This window comes from Panthera tigris, chromosome E3 (genome assembly GCF_018350195.1).
Source record: "Panthera tigris isolate Pti1 chromosome E3, P.tigris_Pti1_mat1.1, whole genome shotgun sequence".
NCBI lineage: Eukaryota > Metazoa > Chordata > Mammalia > Carnivora > Felidae > Panthera > Panthera tigris.
The window spans coordinates 17361040-17370678 of NC_056675.1; the positions used below are offsets into that span (position 1 = coordinate 17361040).

The 9639-nt window shown below is 45.8% G+C and overlaps 1 long non-coding RNA gene across 1 annotated transcript; it reads left to right on the forward strand.

Moving 5' to 3' along the window:
* Window positions 1-555: 555 nt before the first annotated feature.
* LOC122234514 lies at window positions 556-8556 on the forward strand. Its single transcript, XR_006212275.1, has 2 exons — window positions 556-1035; window positions 8157-8556. It is a non-coding gene; the product is annotated as an uncharacterized LOC122234514 (long non-coding RNA).
* The last annotated feature ends 1083 nt before the right edge of the window (window positions 8557-9639 follow it).

Genomic DNA, 9639 nt, shown 5'->3' on the forward strand with positions numbered 1-9639 from the left:
TTAACTGGCCCCTTCCCGGCTCCCACTGCCCAGGGGTCCAGGACCAGGCCTGGGCCCCCCCACCGTTTCCGGGGTTCAAGCCCCGCCCACCGCCGGTTCCCGGGGAGGGGGGGGTCCCTGTAACCTGCCCCCCTCCCCTGGGCCCGCCCCTAGACTGCGGCCCCCTGCCCTAGGGCTACGGGGCGAGCGGAGGGGGGTGAAGGAAGCTGCTTCGGCCCCGCCCCCCCCAGCCTGCGCGCGCCCCCGCCCTCGCCCCCTCCCCCCAGCGCGCGACCCTCCGGAGATAGGGGTTTAAATAAAATTTGAATAAATCCCCTTCCTTAAGCTGGAAGGTGGAAGGAAAAGATGGAAGGGGGCAGGGAAAGGGGGAGGGGGCAATTGGGGTGCCTCAGCCCCCCTGGTCCCCCAGCCCCGCGCTGCTTCGGCCCGGGGCCCTGGCCGCCTCTCTCATCCCTCCAGAGCTCCTTCCTCCTTCCTCCTCTCTTCCCCCACCCCTCCCTCCTCCTTCCCTCCTCCTCCTCCTCCTCTTTACTCCCTCCTTCTCCCAGAGGAACCCCGCCCCCTGCCCCCTCCTTTCCCCACCACCTCCACTTTCCAGGGCGAACACGCGCAGGGCACGACGGAAATCGTAGTCCTGCGGACGCCGGTGATACCGTAGGAACAATGGGACGCTGGGGCCAGTGGGGACTACAAACAAGATGGCGGAGGGCGTGCCAAGCCGGGAGCCGAGGATGCCGGGAGTTATAGTCCGGTTGCCCCGAGGCTCCCCGTTGCAGAGGATAGAGAAGGAGCGGGAACGATGACTACAAACAAGATGGCCTTCTCCCCCGACCCGACCTCCTTCCCAGGCACTCACACGCCCTCCTGTCCACAACCCTCCGCGTGTGTGGTACCTGACGGGAGTCGCAGTCCATCTGCTGCCTTCCCGCTGCCATTTCTACTCGTCAGGAACAATGGAAAGGTGAAAAGGAATGAGGACTACAAACAAGATGGCGGAAGAGGGGCGTACACCTGACTAGCAGTCGGTCTTATGAGGTGCGATGGGAGTAGTAGTTTTTTAGTCTTCTAGTGTGCCTTAAGAATGGCGGAACCGCGAGAATAAGGAGACTACTATAAAGATGGCAGGCTACCTGGCCTCTCCCCGTCGCCTCATTCTGCCACCTTGGGCTCCTCGCCTGCCTGTAATATCGAAATCCCCCCCTCCCTGTGGCGCAGAGCCTGACGGGAGTTGCAGTCTTCCCAGCTCCGCTCCATTATCTGTGGTCGAGACAATGGAAGGGGAAAGGGGCGGGGACAATCAAGAAAGATGCGGGCCGGAGGGAAGGGGAGACGGCGACCTGGGTTTTGTAGTCCGCGCACTGAGGCTGCTCCCTGTGGAAACGGGAAAAATTGACTACAGTAATGATGGCTGCCTATCACTCGCTCTCTGCGGCAGTGCCTGCTGGGGGACGTAGTCCCTTCCTTAGCTCTCCAGAGAAAGGACGTGGGCTGTTGAAATGTGCATCACGGCGGACACGCCAAATTGCGAGCCTACGGAAAGCGAGAGTCTCTGTCTTCCTTTCCCCACCACCTCTTTCTGAACGACCTGCCGGGAAATGTAGTCCCACGCCTTGTCTTGCTAGTGGAGGGGGAGAATTTATGTCACCAGTGGGGATCAATGTAGGTGAGGGAGAAACACGTCGGGCGATCTAAGTAATATATAATGTCTATCCTCGCGTATGGCAAGGACTTCATATTTGATGGTAAGGCTCGTAAAGGAAAGCAACAGTAATCAGTATTGTCGCGACAAGGGAGGCGTGGTTCTCGCCGAAAGTACCATCTTGCTGTTGTCTCTTGGAGAGCTTGGGTGCCTCACACCCGATGCTTGTTCCCCCAAACCTCCTGGTATAGGTATCTTCCAAGTCTTGAGGACTCCAGGGAAAAGGCTCTGGAGTCATACAAAATCTCCGCCCTTCCTTGGGAAATCACCAAACCTCGGTTTTCTTATCTGAAAAATGGGGATAAGGAGACCTATCTCCAAGTAGAGTTAGGTATACTAGGACAATGTTCACGAAAGTGCCCAGCTCAGGGCCTGACACGGGGCATGTGTTGGTAGTTCCTTTTTCGAGGTCCCTTGCTGCCCAGCTTTTCTGGGATCCCAGGAATCCATCACGCCGAAAGGGGTCAGTTCCTGTGAGAAGAAAACTGTGGCAGGCAGTCTCCCCCTATCTTGAGCCGCACCCCCTCCTCTCCCCGCCCACTTCATCTTGGTTCTCCAGCGTCCACTACCGAACACTGCTCCCAGGGGGCGCCCATTCTCCATTTGACTGAGGTCCTGCAGCAGGCGAGATTGCTCAGCCTGAAACTAGGTTCTGCATCCCGCCCAGCCAGCCTTGGAGGCATCCCTCTAAACATCTCAGCCGCCAGAGCAAATAGGGTTGCTTCCCACCTTTGTGCCTTCTTACCTGCCCTCTTGATCTCCCTTCTCTGCTGGAAAACTACTCACTTCTGACCCCAAGGCCAAACCCTACCCCCGCCTGCCTTCTTCTCCGTTTGAGAGAAGAGGGTTAGAGGGCTCTGCAGAAGACCTGGTGTGTGTGGTTTTTCTGTCCGGTAAGTTAACAGTGGCCAGAGTAGTATGAAGTCTTAAGTTTGCAGGGACTCCCTCAGGCTGAACTGAAGCTCCTTCCAGTTACCACTTTGTCAGGAAATCCTTGGCTTCCAGACGGTTGTTTCCTCTATGTCCTCACTGCTTTAGCGTTGGCTTACATGATTGTTCAGGGCTTTCTCACGGGTTTTTCCCACTGCCTGTTATTTCCTTCCCCTTCTTTCCCACTTTTCTACCCAATTAACTATTCATTCTTCAGATTTCTGTTTAAATGCCACTGTCCCAATGAAGTCTTCCTGCAATTCCCACATGAAGTTTATTTATTGACTCTTTCCCTACATTGTAAGCTTTATGAGGTGTCCACCTCACATGTTATTAAGTGCTTTCAGCATCTTACTTGATTCTCAGAAGAATCCAATGAGGTAGAATCCCCTTTTATAGATGAGGAAACTAGGGCCCAGATAGATGAGTTGTAGAACCAGGATTCAAACCCAGACTCCAGAGCCCATCCTGAGGACTACTGCAACATCTGCAAACTGATCAAATCCAGCCAAACGTGTGTGCTTAGTTTGGCATAGCAACAACTATCTCCTGCAAAAATGGATTTCCATTTTCACTTGAAATCCTGACATCTAGTAACACTGAGTCTCTGTTCCTTGAACAAGAAACAACTGGACCTGAGCAAAAGGCTGTCGCTTTGGATAAGACATGTACTCACCAGTGCAACACAGTCCCCTCCCAGCTTGCTTCAGTTCGAATGTAAGCATTCTTGGCCCCATTCCATTAACTGAGACAACCAGAAAGAGACTATTGAGGGTCAAGACCATTTCTTACACTATATGTATAACACCCCAGTGCCAGGCTCTGTGCCTGTGCCCCCAGCTGGGTGGGTGGGGGTGGGGGGTGGCAGAGTGAGATTGCATATATAAGATATAGGAGGACTTTTACTTTTCACTTTACACCCTACTCTGCAGTTTGACATTTTTACCATGAGCAGATACTGTTAACATTTACAGGAGTTGAAAAGACTACAATGTTGACATTAAATGTCGACCATGTGGACATTAAAATATAAAGATGACAGACCTCAAGGGGTGCCTGGGTGGCTTAGTCGGTTAAGCGTCACTCAGGTCATGATCTCGCGGTCCGGGGGTTCGAGCCCTGCATCGGGCTCTGTACTGACAGCTCAGAGTCTGGAGCCTGCTTCTGAGTCTGTGTCTCCCTCTCTCTCTGCCTCTCCCCCACTCATACTCTATCTCTCTCACTCTCAAAAATTAATAAATGTTTTAAAAGAATTAAAAAAAAAGATGACAGACCTCAAAAATCAGTAAAGTCAAGGAATACGGCACTCATGAGCCCCTTTTCATTTGTACAAAAATGATGGCTGTTTTCTGTCAACCTTATTTATGCATTTTGTGTAAGACACTTTGCAAGGATGACTTAAGACCACTCAGTGGTGGTGTTTTTCATTCTGAGGTCCTAGGCTATAGGACTACAGACCGGTTTTGGAAACAGGTCGAACCACTCAGTCTCTAGTGAGGAACTGCTAAAAAGGAATGGAGGGCACCTGTCTGCCTTCAGAACTATCTGCAACCTTGGAATGAGCGCACTGAATTCAGGAGCTGGAGCAGCCCATTTATCCCGAAGTTCCTTTTTAGCAGTGGCTGGTCTTCCTTCTGGATCTCTTCTGGATCTCTGTAGACATTCATAGCTTCTGTATCGGCCAGGATGGGCTAGGTTATGTTGTAGTAACAAATAACGCCCAAGTTTGGTGGCTTATAACAAAAACGGTCTGTTTCTTGCTCATTCTGCATGTCTAGTGGGGTCTGCTCATTCTCGTCACTCAGGAAACAAGCTCCATCTTGCTATGTGTGTGTGACTCCATGTGACAGTTCTGCTCACATTGTATTGACCAGTCCATAACTTTACCTAACTTCAAAGGGGGCAGAAAAGAGATCTCTTCACATGCCTAGGAGAAGAACTGGCATACTTGTGAGAAACCTTAATGACAAATACAGCTTCTTAAGGGTCCTAGGGAAAGTTAGTGTCACCATATAGGGGATTTTCTGGGCAAGCACCCAGCACGAGATACCTGCTGAGTAAACTCTTATTGTCTTATGGTTTGGCATCGTCCATATGAAGTAGGAAGGAGTCTGATATACACTGAACTATAATGGACAAGTGAACAGAAAATGCCTCTGTGAGAGGATGATAGTCAGCCCTGGGATCAATCATCACAAAAAGCAAGGCTCCCCCAAGGCTGCCTGGATCTGATTAATGAAGATCCCAGAAGTGAAATGCTCGGCAATGGGTGTGGCTTCACGTGGCCACAGAAACCTTCAGTAGAGCTCTTGCTAGTGTTCCCAGAGAATCTGATGTCCATAGTAAGCTGAGTTTCTACTGGTAGCATGGACTACCACGTAGCATGGACTACCAGTAGAAATTTCTCCCTGAACCTCTTGAAATTTATCATGTAGATATATGACATTTCTTTTTGCAGATGTCCACTTCCGTTCAGGAGCCAGGATCTATGCACTAAGTGGGTTCCTGCAGCAATACATATACATATACATATACATATACATATACATATACATATGTGTGTGTATATATATACACAATTATATATGTGTGTGTGTGTGTGTGTGTATATATATATATATATATATATATATATATATATACAATGAGATACTTTTCAACCTTAAAAAGGAATAAAATTCTGACACACTAAAACATGGATGAACCTTGAAAACAGGATGCTAAGTGAAACAATCCAGAAAAAAAGAACAAATACAGTATCATTCCACTGATATGAGGTACCTGGAGTGATCAAATTCATAGAGACAAAGTGGAATGGTGGTTACCCAGGGCCTGGGGGAAATGGAATGGAAAGTTAGTGGGTACAGAGTTTCAGTCAGAATATTAAAAAGTTCTGGAGATAGATGGTGGTGATGGTCCACAAGAATGTGGATATAATTAATGCCACTGAACTGTACACTTAAAAATGAATAAAATGGTGGAGCACTTGGGTGTCTCAGTCGGTTAAGTGGCTGACTTTTGGTTTTAGCTTAGGTCATGATCTCATGGTTCACGAGTTCAAGCCCCACATTGGACTCTGCACTGACAGTGTGGAGCCTGCTTGGGATTTTCTCCCTCTCTCTCTCTCTCTCTCTGTCTCTCTCTGCCCCTCTTATGTCTCTCTCCCAAAATAAATAAAGTTTTTAAAATGATAAATTGTAAAAAAAAAAAAAAAAAAATGATAAATTGTATTATATATATACATATATAATAAATACATATATAAGTACATATATGTATTTATGTATATATGTATTATACATATATGTATAATAAATATATATATATAATAAATAAATATATACGTATATATGTATTTGACCACAATAAACAACAACAAACCACTATACTATAATAAGGGGGGGAAGAAGAACACAATTGTGACAAGTCTTCTAGCTTAGAATGGATATAGAAGTTAGGGGTTTAAATTATGCAATGAACTCAGAATATTACTTGGAAACTTTTCAGACATATTTCAGTTTCTTCCACTTTCTTGTAAAAGTAGAACAAACAGATAAAATTGTGGTTTAAAACAAAGAACTAGTATGAGATGATTTTTGAGCAACATTGTTTTTTAAGTTTTTTAATTCCAGTCAGTTAATATACAGTGTTATGTAAGTTTCCGATATACAATATAGTGATTCAACACTTCCATACATCACCCAATGCTCATCAGGACAGGTGCCCTCCCTAATCTCCATCACCTATTTCACCCATTCCCTCCTGCACCTCCCCTCTGGTAACCATCAGTTTGTTCTCCATAGTTAAGAGTCTGTTTCTTGGTTTGCCTCTCTCTCTCTCTCTCTCTCTCTCTCTCTCTCTCTCTCTCTCTCTTATTTTTCCCCTTTGTCTTGTTTCTCAAATTCCACATATTAGTGAAATAATATAGTATTTGTCTTTCTCTGACTTATTTCCTTTAGCATTATACTCTCCAGCTCTATCCATGTCACTGCAAATAGTTGAGAAATATTGAGTGAAAAAAGCAAGGAGCAGAATAACGTGTGTGGTTTGTTACTGTTTGTTTTACAAAGGCAAAATCCAAACATACAAATTTGATTACAGATACATAAAATGTCCTTGAAAATATTCAGAAGAAACAAGTAGCCTTGGTTGCCTCCAGGGAGGGGAACTGGGTGGCTGGGGAGCACAGGTAGGAGAAAACCTTTGCACTGAACAGATGCCTTTTTGGCCCTTTTGCGTGTTGAACCAAATGAGTTATCTGTCCCCAAATGACTACATTACCTTTGTAAAGAACCACAATTGTAAAGAATCAAATGACATTTTCTAGAAAATTCTGAAGTACACATCTCATTGGTTGAGGATCACTACCACTGCCACTAGATTGAATAAATGGGTAGTAAATACTTCTTGTATGCCAAGCCCCATGCTAGGCAGCTTTGATGCAAATTTCCTGGCCTGATCCAGAATGTCTAGAGATGAGGGTTTGGGATTTATTCTCCCCACCCTCTAGGATCTGTAAGACAAGACTGTGGCCTCCTGCACAGTACTGCATCCTTGTAATGAACTGTGGAGAACTTTGAACCCCAATGTAATACATCCCCACCAGCTGATACTGGGCCTCCTGCTTCTATGCCCTTGCTGAAATGGGCCAAGCTTCCCCATCCCTCTAGGCCCAAGGCAAACTCTAAACTCCAGCTAGTCCTTCACAGATACTAAAAGCCCTGAGGGCTTGGATTTGCTGCTGCCCCAAGCTCTCAGTTCCACTAGAATGACCTGAATCCCTGTTGCTTTGGTTAAGCAGAGATCAGGGATCAGCCACCTCCTGTAGCCAGCCGGCTGCCAAGCTTAATTCTATCATTCCTCCTCCACCCTCCCGCCACTCCTTCCTTCCTTTTTTCCCCCCTTTTTCATATTTATGGTCATCTTTCCCCATCTGAAATGTTACTCTTGTTGTCTTTTCCACCAATTAAAATACACTCAGTATGCAACAGCTTTAGACTTTGTATGTTTTTTCAACTTGCGGTGTACCATTTTTAGCTTCAATTCAGTTTGATTTTTAACTCTCTATTGTGGAAAATTTCAAACACATGTAAGAGTAGGAGCAGTGTAATAACCCCCCCCATATCCGTGTAACCATTATCCACATATAACTAATCCAGTTTCAACTATAACCCCACTCCTCCCCTCCTCCAACCCCTGTTGTATTATTTTAAAGCAAATCCCAGACATCATAACATTTCATTTATGATATTCTTCAGGGTATGTCTCTAAGACCTAAGGAATTTTTTTTAGCATGACCGCAGACATTTGTCACTTCTAAATAAATAATGGTAATTCCTTAATTAATATCATCTAATACATAGTCCATGATCAGATTTCCTGGATTATCTCATAAATGTGTCTGTACAGTTGGCTTAGTGAAATCAGAACCCAAACCAACTTCATACATTTGGTTGTTGAAATAGGGAGCTTCTGACATGGCTGCAAATGATCCTTGCCTTCTGGTCTTCCCCTCCCCTTAACAAAGGCTGGGCCTAGTGACTTGCCTGTACAATGAATAGAATCAGCAAAAGTGATGGGACCATACTTTCAAGATAAGGCTACAAAAGACTGTGATTTCCATCTTGGCACTCTTCTCTGCTTCTCTGATAAAACAAGATGTCTTGTTGTGAACTGCCGCAAGGAGAGGTCCACATGGCAAGAACTGAGAACAACCTCCCGCTACAAGCAGGGGAAGGACTGAAGCCTTCAGACCAACAACCCTTGAGGAACTGAATCCTGCCAACACCGCATAAGTGGACTTGGAAGCAGATACCTGTGCCCCTTGAGATGACTGCACCCTGACAATGTTTGCAGGCTGCTGAGAGCCTCAGCCTCTGGCCCACAGAAATGGAAATGGAAATAATGAATGTTATTTTAAACTACAAGGTTCCGGGGAAACTTGTTACACGGCAAAAGATAACTAATCCTGTTGTTATGTCTCCTGAATCTCTTTAATCTACAACAGTTCACCTACCTCTTGTGGTTTTTTCCTTGCCAGCCCTGGTCCTGTTTGGAAGACAGAGTTGTATGTAATATTCAGTATCCCTCAAAGTGGGACCCAGAATCCCCCAGGAGATGGGGTGGCAATAGCTCCCATACTAAAAATGCAGATGCCTGGGCTCCTTGGAACCTACTGAATCTCTGAGTGGGGACCAAAAATATGTACTTCTAAGAGCATCCCAGGGGATTCATTTGTCTACTGAAGTCTGGAATCAGATAGAGTTGGTTTAGAGGCTTGGTTTTAACACTATCTGTGGAGCATTGTGTGACCTCACCTCTCTGAGTTTCCTCATCTGTAGGATATGATCCTTACAGTATTTACTCTGTAAAATGCTGTACCTAGATGTTTCCTTTCCTACTCTCTTGATTCATGGATTTGCCCTATTTCACGAGAAAGGGATTAGGTTGTAGGTAGAATGGGGGAAATGGGCCTTGGGATATTTTCACACACTCAGTGTTACTGATAAGCACATACACACTCAAATCCTTGCACAGGAGAACCAACTTGGTTTTTCAGTTTCCCATACAAAAGTCCCTTCTGCATGCTAAGGCAACTTGAACTATTTGCAGGAAAGAGGCACCTGGGTGGCTCAGTCAGTTGAGTGTTCGACTCTTGATTTTGGCTCAGGTCATGATCTCAGGGTCATGGGATTGAGCCCCACATCAGGCTCCACACTGAGCCTGGAGCCTGCTTAGGATTCTCTCTCTCTCTCTCTCTCTCTCTCTCTCTCTCTCTAAAATAAAAAATTGAAAAAAAAAACTATTTATGGGAAAACCAGCTCAATTGCATATGAAATGTTGAAGATTTAAGAAATTAACAGTCTTACAGTCTGATAGTGTGGAGCCTGCTTAGAATTCTCTCTCCCTCTCTGTGTGTCCCTACTCCATTTGTGCTCTCTTTCTCTCTCAAAATAAATAAATAAACCTAAAAAATACTTTTAAAAAGAAAGCTTTCTCTTAGCCCAAGG